At 45.2% G+C, this 20,222-nt stretch overlaps 1 pseudogene; it reads right to left on the bottom strand.

The window, feature by feature from the left end:
* Positions 1-751: 751 nt before the first annotated feature.
* On the bottom strand, positions 752-870 carry LOC134930168 (5S ribosomal RNA; annotated as a pseudogene).
* Positions 871-20,222: the final 19,352 nt, after the last annotated feature.

Raw genomic sequence — 20,222 nt, 5'->3', positions numbered from 1 at the left:
GGGGCAGGCATGCATTTACTCCTTCACTGACGGATTCACTTGTCGCCCCAAGCCAGGACCTCATTAATTTGGTGGTCGGTCCACAAGAACCTGGCGGTGGGAAAGAGGTTTGGAATTTGGGATTGGAAGATTTTGACAACCATATATTGGAGGGATACCGCACAGGTGTATAGTTAATATTGAGATGTAATATTAATGTAATAACCAAAATAAAAAAATAGAGAAAGAAAAAATGAATTTTCTAATTCTTATTTGGTGGTGCGCCCTGAGTCAATAAGGCAACTTGAAACCGCAAAAAGGAGAAAAAAGGGACTCTTTTGTGGGCGCACTCTTGACATAGAATAGTATAAGACATATTAAAGATAAATATAAAATTAATCTTTTATTGATATCACAAGGATAAAATAGTCAGTGGTCAGTGAAATAACGTAATAATAAAAAAATAATAATAACAATGTAGGTGGCAATCTAATGCCGGTACTACATAGATCAGTAAAGAATAAAGTAGGATAACAGGAAAAATACCACAATGAAATTAGTATCAATTCAATGCTAGTAATATATAATAAGAATAAATTCCGGCTGCCGAGGTTCAATCAAAATATTGTGAGGGATTAACCTGGATATGCAATGGTACAATCGAGCCACACATATACACTTGCTCTGCGCTCATGGTGCATAAGAAAAGGAACAGTAGGAAATAAGATGGCAGAGTGATTCTGCTGTCAGTGTTAGACACTGAGCATTCTGTACTCTACTGCACTGAGTCTTCCTCAAAAGTCTCCTACTTGAGTACTGACCCAGCCCAACACTGATTAGCTTCCAAGATCGGATGGCTTTGGGCGTTTCCAGTGTGGTATGATAGTAGAGAAAATTAATGGTAATCAGAAGCTCTGGAATCACTGATGAGAGTTCACGAATTAAGCAGCATAGGTAGGAGAAATAAACAAAGATGAAAAGATAAAGATGGATCTGCTGCCAATGTTAGACAGGGCTATAACCCTGAATCAGTGGTGAGAGTCCATGAAGATAGATAAAGGCAGGAAAGAAGAAACAATGCATGAATATTTGATCACAATCCTATTAAACAAATTGAGGTTCATTCATAAAAAAAAAAAATGCATGAATATTCGATCCCGATCCTATTACATAAATTGAGGTTCATTCACAGAATACATATTGAAGTATACAATCCGTTAAATAACAATCATTGATAATGGCAATTGCTATAAATGAAGCCAAAAAATTGTGATATTCCTAAAAGGACAAGCTGGGTTGATATTGTGGCTTCTGCAAGGTAATTTTCTAAAGCAAGATACAAATTGCTACAAGTATCAATAATAGAAGGTATGAGCCAAGAAGAAAAATAACAATGTAGCAAGTACACAAATAGTGTCTATCAGACTGTGAATGTATGCACACAGTATGGATAAATAGATAGCTACCAGAATCACATTAGGAAAGAATTGAACATTTGAAAGAAATATAGAGTAGATGTCTCCTAATATAATGGATAATGCTGATTAACGCATGAGCTTGAATCATTACATACGATGGGCCAATGATATTAGTGTGAGCCAATAAATGCTGATAGCCCAGTCACTGAAAGTTGGAATATTGGGGATATTGAAAAGAGACACTGGTATTACCGGCGACGAAGGTCAGATGGAGAATCCTTTCGCCATATTAGAAATGTCCCCTTCAGTAGAAAGGTATGCGTGGCCACCGGGTTGGATAGACACAGGGCGCAGGCCGATGAAGGAGACGCTCGCCGCAATGGTAAGTGCCAGGTGGAGAGTCCCTTCCCGTACTGAAGTCAGTCTCTGTACGCTGGAGAGTGTGAGCTGTCGCTGGGCGGCGACGAAGGTCAGATGGAGATTCCTTTTGCCGTACTGGAATGTCCCCGTCAGTGGAAGGGTATGCGTGGCCGCCGGGCTGGATAGGCACAGGGCGCAGGCAGATGAAGGAGATACTCGCCACTATGGTAGACGCCAGGTGGAAAGTCCCTTCCCATGCTGAAGTCAGTCTCTGTCCGCTGGAAAGTGTGAACTGTCGCTGGGCTGGAGAAGGCACAGAGGCGCAGGCAGATATGTGAGGACATGTAGCGCTCCGGGCAGCCGGAATGAGGTCGGAAGACGCGTTTCACCCGTCCGCTGGGCTTGATCACTTCCTGTTGTATAAAGGTCCCTGCAGGCTTTAACGTATTCTAAGCCGGTTCGTGTCCGATCAGAAAGGGGGTGTGTTCCTTAACAGCTGGGCTCATTAGGCTATTGCAGTCTGGACAAACGATGTATTATATCAGGTGTGGCTTAGCAGGGAGACCCGCAGACAATATCACATAAAAGACAAAGGGAAAGAATATATAAAAGGTTTAAAACACAGCCAAAATGTTTACCAAGAATAAAAACCAGAGGTTTGAGCGATAGAACAACGGATGTCTTTAAATTAATTATGAAAAAATCTCTGTATGAGAAAATCATTTAGTTTATTAACATTAATCATAATTAACATTAATCATTATTAACATTAATCATTTGAGGTTATTAACATCTCCTATACACTGTCCATATTAAATGATTTTCTCATACAGAGATTTTCAAACAGTTCATTATTGTGTTATTAGTTCTTGATTGCTGTTTGACGTGTTGGTACGGTTGGCTCCTTCCGGATGGCTTTGATCTTTCATGTTCCCTCTTCTCTCCATCAATTTTTCAAACTGGATTGGGGAGCGTAAAGGGGGAGGAGCCAGCCACGCATAATTTTTGTTAATACATTGTGCTACCTCCGGTCTGTATCCTTCACACCCAGCTGTCTAAGATCAACAGTGTCCCCGAGTGGAGAGAAATGGATTTATCGGTAAGTACCAATATCCTCTTTGATATAAAAATCCTACATCTCCTTTTTAAAGGTACTGATCGACTAGAGAAACCATTTGATTTCAAAATCGGTATTAATACCCTTTTGGATGCAATGTCTCCAAGTTCATATATTGTTTTCATTTCTAGTTTTGCAAGATTGTTTTCAATATTTTTCTTGCGCCAATGTTTCTCCACTAATTTAATGCTGATCACATTTCTAATCCCTGCAGTGGAGCTTGCATGCTTATCTTTGAAATGTAAAGATAGGGAATGTTTATCATATCCTTTTCTTACATTTCTCAGGTGTTCGGACTACCTTTCCTTAAGTGGTCTTGACGTGCGACCTACATATTGTAGGCCACATTTGCATTCTATTAGGTAGACACAATTACTGCTGTTGCACGTAATTAATTCATTAATTGTGTGCTCCTGCTTTGTAGAGATAGAAGTGTATTTTTCGGTCTTACTAGTTTGACCTTGGTAGTTTCTACACATTAGGCACAGACCGCACTGATGAAAACCTTTTGTTTTATACGTCCTTCTCTCTTGTACATTTTACCACCTTATTTTTCAAGTTATCAGCTTTTTTATAGATAAAATTTGGTCTTTTTGGTATTATGGAGCCCAAAACTGGATCTTTTTCCAACAGATGCCAATGTTTTGTTATGATTTTCTCTACTTGTTTGTATTGTCCATTGAAGGTAGTGATGAATTGTAATGGTATTTTGTTGCATAGTTCCTCTCCATCTCCTTCATTTACCTTAGATTGCAAAAGACTTTCTCTGTCTACATTGACCATTTTATCCAAAGGCACTTGTAGTTCTTCTTCAGTGTAGCCTTTCACTAAAGACTTTTTCTTAAGGTCACCCACTTGTTTTTTTTTAAATATATCCAAGTCTGAACAATTTTTGTGTATTCCCCTCATTTGGCCTATGGATATTTAACAGAGAGACTTCCTTTTGGGTTAATTTGGAATTTAAAGAACACAGAGACTATTGTCTTCTGATAGGAAGACGTGAGACTATTTTAATCATTTTAAATTGTATAGTGGTTTCATTTTAAAACATTTTTTTATGCTTTTCCATATAACTCTCTGCTGGAATTGCTCTATCTACTATTTTCATCTAATCATTAACGTGATGTGATATGCGAACAGTAATATCTTCAAGTAGAGTAAAGCATAGAAATAGCTGAAAGTGAATCACTTGGTCATTCATCACCTTTAAAAACACAAATTGAATTTTCAAGGAACGTAAAACACATTTGCTGAAAAATAAGGCTTTAGCTCAGTTCTGAAATAATTGCAAAGAACTTTGACAGAAATGATATGAAATATGACAACATGGCAATCTAATGAAACCGTTGGGGGTATATACTTAGTGAGGTAGCAGGCATGTCCTCTAAGTGATGTTTCTGAGCATTAAGTGATATTTCCCAAGGTATGGGTGACTGAAGCTGATGGATATTTCTGGCTCAAACCAGCTGTAGGGAAATAACGAGCCATGCAAAATGAAAATATAAAATAATAGGAGATATCTAAATTTACTGTATCTTAACTATCAATAGAAATTTTAAGACAGAACTAAACCCCAAAAATGTTTTTGCTTGTTTTGGACAATTCAATAAGATTGATTTACCTTTCATTCTTTGTTAAATATATTTGGTGGAAGGAACAACAGACATTCTATTCACTTTCATTTGCCCAAACTTTTGGCTCAAAATTCAAATATTGTTGTGAAATGTTTTTTAAATTTCCACCATTGAATGAGATCATTTATGAGCCATCCTGTCAGTGAGAGTATGAGTGTAAGAGGCATATTATGTAGTGCGCCAGCGAATATTAAAAATCTTTAGCGCCGCATATCGAGGCAATAAGAATTGTTTATTCACTTGATTGTATTACCAGAAATCACTATGGCCACCAATAAGAGCCCTTTCTAGCAGTCAGGAAGAAGTTAAGTCTGTGATCGCTTTACATCCACCCACGAGCTCCTTCATGGCTACTGCACATGCGCAACTTTCAAGCTGTGAATGTGCAGTGCAGTAACAGCAACCCGTTGGAGAGGGATCGCTGACAGGACTGTCCTATTGCAGTCGATGGGCTAACCCCATCTGGTACATTTAAAAGATACTTCATTTGTCTCAAACATATGGAAACAGCAGTATACACATATTTAAATGGCAGCATTGATTGATTAATTAATATTCCCCTAAGGCAGTGGCAGAACTCCTGTAGGCAATGAAAGCATTAGCCACCAGGTGCCAGTTCGGGGAGCACAGATAGAAAGATCTTTAACTGCTGCCTGCATCCTGCTGATCACTGCAGTGACACAGGTAGTGGTTATAGCTGCTGTTGCTTGCTGGCTGCTGGCTGGCAAAATAAAGTTTTTTTTTTAATTGAGACAAAGTACACATGATATCATGACATCATGTGCATGGCACAGCTGACAGAGGAGCTGACTGCAGCATGAAGAGGAGCAGCCACAGCCTAAAGACACAGAAGAAGTTAAGTGTCTGTGGGCTGCAGGGAGATAGATGTGAGGTTTGGAGATACACTAGGGGCTGGAGAAACAGAAGGGGTCTGGCTGTAGAGACACTGGGTGGCTGGAGTGACAGATGGAGGTTGGTTGGGAAAAAAACTGGATGGCTGGAGAGATGGTACGAGGCCAGCTAGGGAGATACTGAGTGGCTGGAGAGATAGAAGGAGGTTGAATGGGGAGACACTGAGTAACTGGAGAGACAGAAGAGACTGGCTGGTTAGATACTGGGTGGCTGGAGAGAAGGAGGCTGGCTGGGGAGACACTAGGTGGCTGGAGAAACAGAAGGAGGCTGACTGGGGAGACACAGTAGCTGGAGAGACAGAAGGCGGCTGAAAACACTGGATGGCAGGAGAGAGAAGAGAGCTGGCTGAGAAGACAATGGGTGGCAGGATAGACAGAAGGAGGCTGGTTTGGAAGACACTGCAGAGGCTGAAGAGACAGAATGGGGCTGTCTGTATAGATGCTAGGGAGCTCGAGCTGGCGGAAGTTGCTGATGACTATCCACAAATGGCAGGCACATTACTTCCTCCTGGTATGAACTTATTTCTCTGCTCTAAGGGAAGAGTCATGTAGTTGCATCTCAGAGGCATAACTGCTGTGATTGATCTGTCTCTGTCTCCCTTTCATTAGTGGTTCTGGTCAGTTCCTGCCTGCCGGTGATATTCCCTAGTTCCTGACTCTAGTGAGCTTATCACATGGTCACTGTAATCTGTACAGTTCATAGTCCCCCAGTTTGTCCTGTGTCTTAGTGCCCTGCCATTGTGTTCCTGTACCATAGTATCCTGCCTTAGTCCTCAGTGTGCTGTCCCTGCCTGTCCTGCATCCCATGACCTGTTGGATTTTGCCCTGTACCTGCTATCCTGAGTCCGTTCCTGCTCCAAGTCCTTGTCTTGCCATAGCCCTACAGTTACTCTCGTGTATGGTCTTGATCCATGTACAGGCTCCTGCCAAGTCTCTGTGAATATGCCCTACCAGCTCTGGTTCTGTGTGCATTCAGCCTGTGTGTTCATAGTTGCCAACAGCAAAGTACATTCACTCCAGCTGTGCCTGTAGTCACAAGTTTGCGATAGCTATAGTATTTCGAGTACACCTGAACCTGTACTCCAGTCGCAGATTAGCCACTGCGTTTGTATATTCTGGTATTACAGGCTGTGGTCTAGCAACAGTTCTTCAAGCATATCCTTGCATTTGATTGCCATTCTGTCAGCTCACAGTCTGAGTTCCCAATACACACCCTGCTCCAGATTGCTATTACAGTTAACAATTGCCTTGTTGTAATTCCACTATACACTTACCTCCAGTTCTAACTGTTGCCTTGCCATGTATCCAATGATCATTCAGTCCCGCATATTTCAGTCAGCATATATTGTCTAGTCTGCTTGCAATTAACTCTTGCCTTGCCAGCTGCTACACTCCAGATTTATTACCTTGCGGTCTCCAGCCTATTGTGTGAGCCCTTACTGCTAAGGTTCAAGACAGTTCAGGTGTCATTTTAAGTACCGGTGAGTGCATAAAGCGCTAAAGGAACTGGAGCGGCTGTTATTGATTGAAGATCCTCTCACCAGCTCTAGGGGTCTCACACAAATAGTGCTGGAATTCCCTAACACCGGGCATGTTGGCATTAGTGCTTTGACAAGTGCATTCATGCAGGGGCAGGCTTACTGGGACATATAAGCCACCTGTAAAAACAATATATTATTTAACTATTTATATTTCATCAACCCCACACCCACTACTAGCTAAGGTGTGGGGAATAGCCCTGGCCTAGTTGTCCATAGGTGGGGGAACCACATGTGTTTCAGGCGTGGCAACTTTACAACGGAATCCAGCCTTGAGCTTGCCAGTTTTTGTACTGGTTAACATTATGACATGGGGACCTCACACTGCGTATATCCCGGCTACAACATTAACCGCTGACTGGATCAGCTTCAAAATATGGGGAATCCCCCCTATTGTCCAATACCAGTCTGGGCTCAGAGGTTTGTAGCTGGATATGCTATAGACTGCAAACCCGATTCTTCGTAAATGTACCCCATGGAGACTACCATCTGTGAGTTCTGTTCAGCAAAGACTGCCCCTAAAACTGTACCTTTATACCCGTTGAGCTCAGTGAAAACTTATTTTTACATTGCTCATCAAAAATAGCCCAGAAAAGACCATACTACAGTATATCCAACTATTACGACCTGTGCAAACTTACGTCTACCCACAAACTTTTTTCAAAACCCCATTCACCTTGACAGACACACATAACTGAAAGCTGTTTCTGTGCTGTGCATAGTCAGTTTTCCCTTCTAAAATGACCTCATCCAAGTGAATAGAAGTGAAGAAAAGTCAGGGCTCAGGCCACTGATGGCCACAGCTAATGAAAGTCACAAAAAGAAAACATAAATGCAGAGGTGCTTTAAGAGAGGTGGGGACCAGCGTGCAGGCTCCAGTCGGGTCCCCACCTCTCCGGCAGTGCCAGAGTCTACTGTGGATGCACAGGTATCCGGGTAATGGTGCTCACACCGCATTCCTGGGAACATCTTAGTTGCGCATGCACACATCACAGGAAAATGGCCGCAGTGGCCATTTTCCCAGTAATATTTACAGCTCTGCAGCCAGCGCCAGGCCGCCGGAGCAGTAAGTATAATCAAATGAGTGCAGGGTGTGTGCGTTGTGTGGGCCCCACTACACCCATTATATATACACAAGTGTTTGAATGCTTTTTTCCTATAACACTCCGGGAAGAATGAGTGCCAGGGGAACTGCAAGCTCTGTCTCTGTATAAAGATTTATTGATGCTTGCTTTTGTCCCTGCACCATGATTGGCCTTTTATGATAGGGTCCTTAAAACAAGAGTACTTAGAAGTAATAAATAGTAAAGGGTTACACATTTACTACAACATAGAAGCCCAGGACTATAACTCATAATATTTGGATTTTACTGCTACTTTTGAAAACAAAACCAGGCTGAAAATGTACTGAGCACTGGTTATGACATCCTCAACAGGTCGATTGATACAAATATGGGTATGGGTGAGATGTATCAAAAATTCTAAAGAAAAAGTGGAGTTGTCCATATAACCAATCAGCTTCTTGCTATCATTTATTTAGTACATTCTAAAATGATAAGTAGAATCTGATGGGCTACTTCTTCAGGTTTGGAAAATTTCCCCAGTATGAGTAGGTGGAATAATTTGCAGTCTAAGCCCAGGTTGTGTTTCCCAGTTTTGAAAGTTTTGCTCATCTCTATTACCTTATTGTGAAATTAATGTATAATACACAGAGTGAGTCTGTTTTATAACACTACGTAGTTTCTTATGATTATATTCTAATAATATTGTATTGCACAGTAATATAACTATATATTTATCACAGCTGTAGTAAACATTATAGCCTTCATTTGATAAGGATTGTCATTTGAGATTGACAAGGTGAGAAAATATGCAATATAGAAAGCTTTAATGAGACGTGTCTTCTTAATTTCTTCCCATCTAATAGATTTCTTTATCTACATGGAATGCATATGAGCTGAATTTGCAATAAAAGGAGATCAGGCTTGGCAGCTAAAGATACTACATTTATTGAAATATGTTAAAATGATTAGGTGGATGATTTGCAGATCTCTGAAAGCCTGTGATGTAAAATGGCTTTGGAGTCTAATGAGAAAAGCGAACCTTATAATTACCATCACATTTACATACCATTTTTGAGACTTCTGTTGTGAAATTATTATTAACAAGCCAATGTACAAAGATAAGAGACACATTCTGCACTATGCTAAATAGTAGGACCTACAGTAATTCAATGTTGCCATTGTGTACTGTGTGAAGTATATTAAAGGGAAGGAGGAGGTCAGTCAAGGTCCAAATGCAAAGCAAGGTCAGCATCACAGAAGACAGGATGAATAAGAAGGCCCAAACAGGCGAGGGGGCCTAAAATTGCAGAGAATAGCAAATCATGCACGACAAGTTAGAGAACAGAGGCTGTAAAACCGTGACGGCACATGCATACCTAACAAACTTCCAACAGGTTGAGTTTTATTGTGCACAGCTGCAAGAAGGAACCTCAGAGGCTTAGTGTATGCTTTATATAAATAACTTAAGACATTGGTGAAAAACATCCCATACAGTTTTCAATTCACACCTCACCTGGGGGTATGTTTACTAAAGGTCGATTTTGTTTGTTTTTGTTCGATGTTAGATCGATTTTAAAGCAATTTTAATTAATGTTGGGATTCCAAGGGTAAAACACATTTACTAGCAGATGATTTTTTTATATTCATTTTTAAATGTTAGTAAATGTGTGTTTTAACTGTGGAAGCCCAACATTAATTAAAATCAATTTAAAATCTTCAGTATAGGCGACCAGCATACCGGCGACGGGATCCCGACCACCGGTATGCCGACACATATTCTCCCTCTTGGGGGTCCACGACCCCCCTGGAGGGAGAATAAATAGAGTAGCGCACCACCGTGCATGCAAGTGGCTCATTAGCGCTCGCCCAGCTGTCGTTATGCCAGCGGTCGGGATTCCGGCCGCCGGCCACTCATACTACACCCATCTTAAGACACTAGTTTCATTGTTTCCACAAGATTGTCTCCACCTTGTCTGCAAATTATTTCTGCCTGCAGTCTGTGGAACAAGATGAATGATCCATCAAAACTGAGTCATGTGGGTATATGTACTCATGCTCAATTTTGGTGATTTTACTGTACATTTAACTTGCATTTGATTTTCATGACATTATTCAATGTGGAGATTTACTAAAATATGAAATCGAATATAAAACCAAATCCCATTCAAAATTGAATATCAGTAAAACATCAGTACCTTTACATAGGATCCCCTGATTTACCAACATTTGATTTGAAAATCGAACACAAAATCGGCATACCAATCACCAAAATAATATTCTAATGGCAGACAGGTAAATTTGAGCTTTTAAGCAACTTTCTATTCCCTAAACTCTCATTATGATGCCTAGAAAAGTAGAGCTGATGGATGCTATGCTGATGTTTTTGTCATTGAACAATTATTGGTATATTGCACATGGGTATGCTTCACACTGTGCATATGCCAAAGTCTAGTAGCGATGCTGCTTACAGCGCTTACCTTTGTGCAGCGTGATTAACAGTCAGGCACCGTTTTGTGGGCATTGACAGGGCAGTGGTGGGAAAAATGGAGGTGTGTCATTGCTCTTCTTGGTGCATGTCGCTGGGTGCGTTTGTGAATCCGTAATCAAACAGCATGCCTCCGGTGTCTCTGTTCAGGCTGCTGTGGTGCTTGGCCATCGATTTAATTAAGCTGATGATTATCGATGAATCTGCGCGTGCGCTAGGAATGTATACGCAGTTGCTGTGCCTTTGCGATTGCTCCACTGGGCGTCTCTGTACTATACAGGGCTGCTGATTTTTTAAAATCATTTTGCATATCCTCAACGTATCACAGGTGCAGTTGCCATAGCGCCCATCAATGATTCAGACCAGATATTATTAATACTGTATAGGCTCTATGTGACAGGTCCAAATCACATGGCTTTAGAAGTTTTTATCAATTTTGAAAGAAACACTGGAGGATCTGCGCACATCTCTCATAAAATGGGAGCCAAACGCGATTCACTGTGGCTGTAGGAGTTATGGGCCTCATGGATACAGTGCAGCTCCTGCGTCGCTGGATTCCCCACCCCCAAACAGTGACAGGCTGCCGCTTACAGGAGGGGGGGCACTGTGTGCGACAACTGAGGTCCTTTGCATGCACAGACACCCCACCATCGGTGATGTACTCAAATCAAAATTAGATGAACCACAGCAGTTTCTTGCATGTGATATGTTTGGACCAATAGGAATAAATTAGGACTTTATTCGACTTTGTATTCAATTTTGCATTCGATTTTGTATTTGACCTTATAGGTGATTTTATGTTTGATTTTGAAATGGACATACTAAACCAAATACATAATCACTAGCCAAAATCCAACAACAATTAATTCAATTTTGAAATCGATTTAACAAATGAATCTTATTAAATGTGCAATTTAATGAGTGAAAAAAGAATGTAGATTTGATTCGATTTCAGTCGATTTAAAGCAAACTTAAAATCCAATACAAAATCAAACTTTAATAAATATACCCCGTGGAGTTATTTTGTGAAAGAAACACAATCCAAGATAAAGAATACCAGGAATTCCATGAGTAGAGTTGCTATTTGAATAACCTGCTTTACCTACTGACGGTCAGACTTGCCTGAGGCTGTTTTGGGCAACTATTCAACTGTATCTCTCTCCCAAGCTTGATGTATCTCACCGCTAACAATATTATAAATTACTGAAATTAACAAATCTGGGCTAAAAGTTGCAATGATCGATATTTAGCTACTATAGGGGTGGCACTCGTTATACCGGCTGTCGGGATCCCGGCACTCAGCATACTGGGGCCAGGATTCTGACCACCAGTATACCAACTGCCGGTATACCGTCAACTTTTCTCCCTCTTGGGGTGTCCACGACACCCCTGGAGGGAGAATATATAGTGTGGTAAGCATAGCGCGCCACCATGCCCACAGCGTGGCGAGCGCAGCAAACCTGCAAGGGGCTCCTTTGTGCTTACCCTGCTGCTGGCAATCCAAATGTTGGGATCCCGGAGCTGGTATGCTGGGCGCCGGAATCCCGACAGCCGGCAATTCGTAGTACACCCTATAGAAAGAATATCTTATATTTCAAAATCTCCTAGAGAGAAACTCCTGCTAATCAAAAAGTGATAAATAAGAATACAATATGAAAAGTAGAGATGAGCGCCGGAAATTTTTCGGGTTTTGTGTTTTGGTTTTGGGTTCGGTTCCGCGGCCGTGTTTTGGGTTCGACCGCGTTTTGGCAAAACCTCACCGAATTTTTTTTGTCGGATTCGGGTGTGTTTTGGATTCGGGTGTTTTTTTCAAAAAACCCTAAAAAACAGCTTAAATCATAGAATTTGGGGGTCATTTTGATCCCAAAGTATTATTAACCTCAAAAACCATAATTTACACTCATTTTCAGTCAATTCTGAATACCTCACACCTCACAATATTATTTTTAGTCCTAAAATTTGCACCGAGGTCGCTGTGTGAGTAAGATAAGCGACCCTAGTGGCCGACACAAACACCGGGCCCATCTAGGAGTGGCACTGCAGTGTCACGCAGGATGTCCCTTCCAAAAAACCCTCCCCAAACAGCACATGACGCAAAGAAAAAAAGAGGCGCAATGAGGTAGCTGACTGTGTGAGTAAGATAAGCGACCCTAGTGGCCGACACAAACACCGGGCCCATCTAGGAGTGGCACTGCAGTGTCACGCAGGATGTCCCTTCCAAAAAACCCTCCCCAAACAGCACATGACGCAAAGAAAAAAAGAGGCGCAATGAGGTAGCTGACTGTGTGAGTAAGATAAGCGACCCTAGTGGCCGACACAAACACCGGGCCCATCTAGGAGTGGCACTGCAGTGTCACGCAGGATGGCCCTTCCAAAAAACCCTCCCCAAACAGCACATGACGCAAAGAAAAAAAGAGGCGCAATGAGGTAGCTGACTGTGTGAGTAAGATAAGCGACCCTAGTGGCCGACACAAACACCGGGCCCATCTAGGAGTGGCACTGCAGTGTCACGCAGGATGTCCCTTCCAAAAAACCCTCCCCAAACAGCACATGACGCAAAGAAAAAAAGAGGCGCAATGAGGTAGTTGACTGTGTGAGTAAGATAAGCGACCCTAGTGGCCGACACAAACACCGGGCCCATCTAGGAGTGGCACTGCAGTGTCACGCAGGATGTCCCTTCCAAAAAACCCTCCCCAAACAGCACATGACGCAAAGAAAAAAAGAGGCGCAATGAGGTAGCTGACTGTGTGAGTAAGATAAGCGACCCTAGTGGCCGACACAAACACCGGGCCCATCTAGGAGTGGCACTGCAGTGTCACGCAGGATGGCCCTTCCAAAAAACCCTCCCCAAACAGCACATGACGCAAAGAAAAATAAAAGAAAAAAGAGGTGCAAGATGGAATTGTCCTTGGGCCCTCCCACCCACCTGTCACAATCCTGACTGTAGGTTTATATTTGGTGACTTACCCCTGCCATCTGTCCTGGATCCTGTGTCTTTTCACTCACGGAGTTAAACAGCTTGTCAGCACTATGAGTATTCCTGAGTTCTCTGCCTGAGAGGTAATCAGCTCCACCTGTGGTGATCTCCTGTGTGAGGCTGAATTCAGTAATCTAAAAGCAAGCATCCTGTGTTTTGCAGAAGTCCTGGCTTCAGTGTTCTCTTGGCCTGCTAGGCCTCATTCTACATCACAGCCTTGGCTAGAGTAGTCACATGTCAGTGACATCACCTAATCCTGCCCACCAATCTTCAAGGACCAGGAAGTATAAATCAGGAGGCTGAGTTGCAATCTGGGCCAGTTCCTTGTGTCACATACAGCCTTGTGTGAGTCTGAAAAGCTGAGCTCCCTAAAGGTAACCTTTGTACCTAAGTTCCTGTGGAAACTCTGTTCCCTTGTTACCGTATGGTTTACTTTTGTGTTGCCATTGATTTCACCATTTCCCTGAGTCTCAATGTAAAGGCACAGCTGCAGTGTTTTGTCTTAAAGGCACAGTACAGAATTCCGTGTTCTCCACTAAAACCACAGTTGTCGTGTTTCAGTTTTTCTACTGTTGTAGTTGGGATCTCCAGAGCTCAGTACTTCCGTGTTTCCAGCACCTCGTGCCTCAGTACCTCCGTGCTTCCAGCACCTCCGTGCCTCAGCACCTCCGTGCCTCAGCACCTCAGTGCCTCAGTACCTCCGTGCCTCAGCACCTCCGTGCCTCAGCACCTCAGTGCCTCAGTACCTCCGTGCTTCCAGCACCTCCGTGCCTCAGCACCTCAGTGCCTCAGTACCTCCGTGCCTCAGCACCTCAGTGCCTCAGTACCTCCGTGCCTCAGCACCTCCGTGCCTCAGCACCTCCGTGCCTCAGTACCTCCGTGCCTCAGCACCTCCGTGCCTCAGCATCTCCGTGCCTCAGTACCTCCGTGCCTCAGCACCTCCGTGCCTCAGCACCTCCGTGCCTCAGCATCTCCGTGCTTCAGTACCTCCGTGCCTCCACGCACCTCAGTGCCTCCACGCACCTCAGTGCCTCCACGCACCTCAGTGCCTCCAAGCACCTCAGTGTCTCCAAGCAACTCAGTGTCTCCAAGCACCTCAGTGTCTCCAAGCACCTCAGTGTCCGCAAGCACCTCAGTGTCCGCAAGCACCTCAGTGTCCGCAAGCACCTCAGTGTCCGCAAGCACCTCAGTGTCTCCAAGCACCCCGTTAGCACAATTATACCTGGTATTCTTCACTGATTCATCAGTGCCTTTCCAGTTCTGTCTTTCAGGAGACCTTCAGCATGCCTCCTGTCTGCCGACCTAATCCTGCATGAGGAGAACCTAGATTCGGCCATCTCTGCTGCGGTTCCTCTTCCCAGTCACCGGAGGAAACCCAGAGTCCACAGCATTTCAGAAACCAGGTCAGTGGTAGTATTCACATAATCCTCCAGTCGCCCGCACAGACTTCACTACACCGGGTTCACAAAAACCTCAGTCATGACAGTAGGAACTGGCCACATGGACCCGGCCGAAAGTGTTAGTCTGACGCATGACCTCCTAAGCAATATTGCAGGACGCTTGGAAGGTCTGGAGTCGACTCAGCATCGATTGGCACAGTGTCTGCAGCGGAATTCGTCCTCCAGAGATTCTATGACCTTCTGCTCTAAGACTCCTGACCAACTGCAGATTTTCTACCAGATGTTACTACAGTTACAAGAACTTTTGTCTAGTATTCTCTCTGTGATGCCTGATCTCCTCAGGAATACTACCAACGTTGTTGATCCTGTTTTGTCCCATCCAGTTAATAGAGTCTCTTCCTCTGCGCAAGGGAAAGTTTTTCATCAGAGCTATCCACGGCCCAAGCTCTCTGAAGCTGAACGTCAGCGGCGTAAGGAGCTACATCTCTGTCTTTACTGTGGAAATTCTGGTCATTTTGTTAAAGACTGCATTCTTCGCAAGCCAGGTAATAGTGACAAATCTCAGTATCATAGTGCTCATGTCTACAAGTCATCCACAGTATCCGATTCTTCTGCTGCTGACGGGGGTATCAAGAAGGCTACTCTTCTGAGAGAGACTCAAATTTATGACTGGGGTCCGGTGGTTAAAAGACCTTATCCCAAGTTGGGTGTCCAGAGAAGAATGTTCAAGCCATTTACAGTCACAGAGGAGTCCGTGTCCACAGACCCAGGAGGGGCGTTTTCAGAGCGTCCAGCCCCAGGAGGGGCGTTTTCAGAGCGTCCAGCCCCAGGAGGGGCGTTTTCAGAGCGTCCAGCCCCAGGAGGGGCGTCTTCAGAGCGTCCAGCCCCAGAGAGTCTTCAGAGTGCTGCCCAGCCAGTGAGTCTACAGAGTGCTGCCCAGCCAGTGAGTCTACAGAGTGCTGCCCAGCCAGTGAGTCTACAGAGTGCTGCCCAGCCAGTGAGTCTACAGAGTGCTGCCCAGCCAGAGATTCTACAGAGTGCTGCCCAGCCAGAGATTCTACAGAGTGCTGCCCAGCCAGAGATTCTACAGAGTGCTGCCCAGCCAGAGATTCTACAGAGTGCTGCCCAGCCAGAGATTCTACAGAGTGCTGCCCAGCCAGAGATTCTACAGAGTGCTGCCCAGCCAGAGATTCTACAGAGTGCTGCCCAGCCCCGTGAAGAGGGGGCTCTTGCCTCAGCCCAGCCCCGTGAAGAGGGGGCTCTTGCCTCAGCCCAGCCCCGTGAAGAGGGGGCTCTTGCCTCAGCCCAGCCCCGTGAAGAGGGGGCTCTTGCCTCAGCCCAGCCCCGTGAAGTGGGGGCTCTTGCCTCAGCCCAGCCCTGTGAAGAAAGGGCTCAGCCCGTCCCGGTTCCAGCCGGTCCAGCAATACTCCAGGCCCTGCCTGGTCAGTCCGTCCCGGTTCCAGCCGGTCCAGCAATACTCCAGGCCCAGCCTGGTCAGTCCGTCCCGGTTCCAGCCGGTCCAGCAATACTCCAGGCCCAGCCTGGCCAGTCCGTTCCGGTTCCAGCCGGTCCATCAATACTCCAGGCTCCGCCTGGTCAGTCCGTCCCGGTTCCAGCCGGTCCAGCAATACTCCAGGACCAGCCTGGTCCGTCTCCTTTGGCTCCAGCCAATTCAAGTATCCTCGGATCCAATCCAGTCCTACTCGTCCAGCCAAAGCTTTCTTCAGTTTCATCCTCTAAGCTTTCATCTGATGGTTTTCCACCTATTTACTTTGATGGAGATTTATTGCAATATGCCGCTCTGGTTGAACAATTTCTCTCTCGGATGGAGTCTGATCCTTCAGGTGCAGTAACTCTTTCCAACGTTACTCGATATCTGTTCCTGGCATTCAGAGGAAGAGCTTTGGAGTGGGCCAACATGCTCTTTGAGAGTAATGATCCTGTGTTCCATGACTTACAGACTTTCAGTAACGCTGTAGTTAAAGAATTTAGTCCTAAACCTTTGGAACCTTCTACAGTTTATTCCTCAGTCCTTTCGGATGAAGGAAATTCCAGTCTTGTCTATGATGGATGGTCTACCTGTTCTGAAGATGAAGATCAGGAAGACTTCTAAAGAATCCAGCTTAAGTTTTGTTCTGGTCCCTCTGGTTTCCACTTTTTAGAAGCTTTGTGTACAAGTTATTCATCAAGTTCCTCTAAGATTCAAGATGGGTGTCCGGAGTCCACCCTTGAAGAGGGGGATACTGTCACAATCCTGACTGTAGGTTTATATTTGGTGACTTACCCCTGCCATCTGTCCTGGATCCTGTGTCTTTTCACTCACGGAGTTAAACAGCTTGTCAGCACTATGAGTATTCCTGAGTTCTCTGCCTGAGAGGTAATCAGCTCCACCTGTGGTGATCTCCTGTGTGAGGCTGAATTCAGTAATCTAAAAGCAAGCATCCTGTGTTTTGCAGAAGTCCTGGCTTCAGTGTTCTCTTGGCCTGCTAGGCCTCATTCTACATCACAGCCTTGGCTAGAGTAGTCACATGTCAGTGACATCACCTAATCCTGCCCACCAATCTTCAAGGACCAGGAAGTATAAATCAGGAGGCTGAGTTGCAATCTGGGCCAGTTCCTTGTGTCACATACAGCCTTGTGTGAGTCTGAAAAGCTGAGCTCCCTAAAGGTAACCTTTGTACCTAAGTTCCTGTGGAAACTCTGTTCCCTTGTTACCGTATGGTTTACTTTTGTGTTGCCATTGATTTCACCATTTCCCTGAGTCTCAATGTAAAGGCACAGCTGCAGTGTTTTGTCTTAAAGGCACAGTACAGAATTCCGTGTTCTCCACTAAAACCACAGTTGTCGTGTTTCAGTTTTTCTACTGTTGTAGTTGGGATCTCCAGAGCTCAGTACTTCCGTGTTTCCAGCACCTCGTGCCTCAGTACCTCCGTGCTTCCAGCACCTCCGTGCCTCAGCACCTCCGTGCCTCAGCACCTCAGTGCCTCAGTACCTCCGTGCCTCAGCACCTCCGTGCCTCAGCACCTCAGTGCCTCAGTACCTCCGTGCTTCCAGCACCTCCGTGCCTCAGCACCTCAGTGCCTCAGTACCTCCGTGCCTCAGCACCTCAGTGCCTCAGTACCTCCGTGCCTCAGCACCTCCGTGCCTCAGCACCTCCGTGCCTCAGTACCTCCGTGCCTCAGCACCTCCGTGCCTCAGCATCTCCGTGCCTCAGTACCTCCGTGCCTCAGCACCTCCGTGCCTCAGCACCTCCGTGCCTCAGCATCTCCGTGCTTCAGTACCTCCGTGCCTCCACGCACCTCAGTGCCTCCACGCACCTCAGTGCCTCCACGCACCTCAGTGCCTCCAAGCACCTCAGTGTCTCCAAGCACCTCAGTGTCTCCAAGCACCTCAGTGTCCGCAAGCACCTCAGTGTCCGCAAGCACCTCAGTGTCCGCAAGCACCTCAGTGTCCGCAAGCACCTCAGTGTCTCCAAGCACCCCGTTAGCACAATTATACCTGGTATTCTTCACTGATTCATCAGTGCCTTTCCAGTTCTGTCTTTCAGGAGACCTTCAGCATGCCTCCTGTCTGCCGACCTAATCCTGCATGAGGAGAACCTAGATTCGGCCATCTCTGCTGCGGTTCCTCTTCCCAGTCACCGGAGGAAACCCAGAGTCCACAGCATTTCAGAAACCAGGTCAGTGGTAGTATTCACATAATCCTCCAGTCGCCCGCACAGACTTCACTACACCGGGTTCACAAAAACCTCAGTCATGACACCACCCTTATGTTGTATAAACAGGACATGCACACTTTAACCAACCCATCATTTCAGTGACAGGGTCTGCCACACGACTGTGACTGATATGACGGGTTGGTTTGGACCCCCCCCAAAAAAGAAGCAATTAATCTCTCCTTGCACAAACTGGCTCTACAGAGGCAAGATGTCCACCTCATCATCATCCTCCGATATATCACCGTGTACATCCCCCTCCTCACAGATTATCAATTCGTCCCCACTGGAATCCACCATCTCAGCTCCCTGTGTACTTTGTGGATGCAATTGCTGCTGGTCAATGTCTCCGCGGAGGAATTGATTATAATTCATTTTAATGAACATCATCTTCTCCACATTTTCTGGATGAAACCTCGTACGCCGATTGCTGACAAGGTGAGCGGCGGCACTAAACACTCTTTCGGAGTACACACTTGTGGGAGGGCAACTTAGGTAGAATAAAGCCAGTTTGTGCAAGGGCCTCCAAATTGCCTCTTTTTCCTGCCAGTATAAGTACGGACTGTGTGACGTGCCTACTTGGATGCGGTCACTCATATAATCCTCCACCATTCTTTCAATGTTGAGAGAATCATATGCAGTGACAGTAGACGATATGTCCGTAATCGTTGTCAGGTCCTTCAGTCCGGACCAGATGTCAGCATCAGCAGTCGCTCCAGACTGCCCTGCATCACCGCCAGCGGGTGGGCTCGGAATTCTGAGCCTTTTCCTCGCACCCCCAGTTGCGGGAGAATGTGAAGGAGGAGATGTTGACAGGTCGCGTTCCGCTTGACTTGACAATTTTCTCACCAGCAGGTCTTTCAACCCCAGCAGACTTGTGTCTGCCGGAAAGAGAGATCCAAGGTAGGTTTTAAATCTAGGATCGAGCACGGTGGCCAAAATGTAGTGCTCTGATTTCAACAGATTGACCACCCGTGAATCCTTGTTAAGCGAATTAAGGGCTCCATCCACAAGTCCCACATGCCTAGCGGAATCGCTCCGTGTTAGCTCCTCCTTCAATGTCTCCAGCTTCTTCTGCAAAAGCCTGATGAGGGGAATGACCTGACTCAGGCTGGCAGTGTCTGAACTGACTTCACGTGTGGCAAGTTCAAAGGGCATCAGAACCTTGCACAACGTTGAAATCATTCTCCACTGCACTTGAGACAGGTGCATTCCACCTCCTATATCGTGCTCAATTGTATAGGCTTGAATGGCCTTTTGCTGCTCCTCCAACCTCTGAAGCATATAGAGGGTTGAATTCCACCTCGTTACCACTTCTTGCTTCAGATGATGGCAGGGCAGGTTCAGTAGTTTTTGGTGGTGCTCCAGTCTTCTGTACGTGGTGCCTGTACGCCGAAAGTGTCCCGCAATTCTTCTGGCCACCGACAGCATCTCTTGCACGCCCCTGTCGTTTTTAAAAAAATTCTGCACCACCAAATTCAAGGTATGTGCAAAACATGGGACGTGCTGGAATTTGCCCATATTTAATGCACACACAATATTGCTGGCGTTGTCCGATGCCACAAATCCACAGGAGAGTCCAATTGGGGTAAGCCATTCCGCGATGATCTTCCTCAGTTGCCGT

The sequence above is a fragment of the Pseudophryne corroboree genome, chromosome 5 (genome assembly GCF_028390025.1).
Source record: "Pseudophryne corroboree isolate aPseCor3 chromosome 5, aPseCor3.hap2, whole genome shotgun sequence".
Lineage (NCBI taxonomy): Eukaryota > Metazoa > Chordata > Amphibia > Anura > Myobatrachidae > Pseudophryne > Pseudophryne corroboree.
The sequence above is the reverse complement of the archived record's forward strand: the minus strand, read 5'-3'. Positions and strand labels throughout refer to the sequence as shown.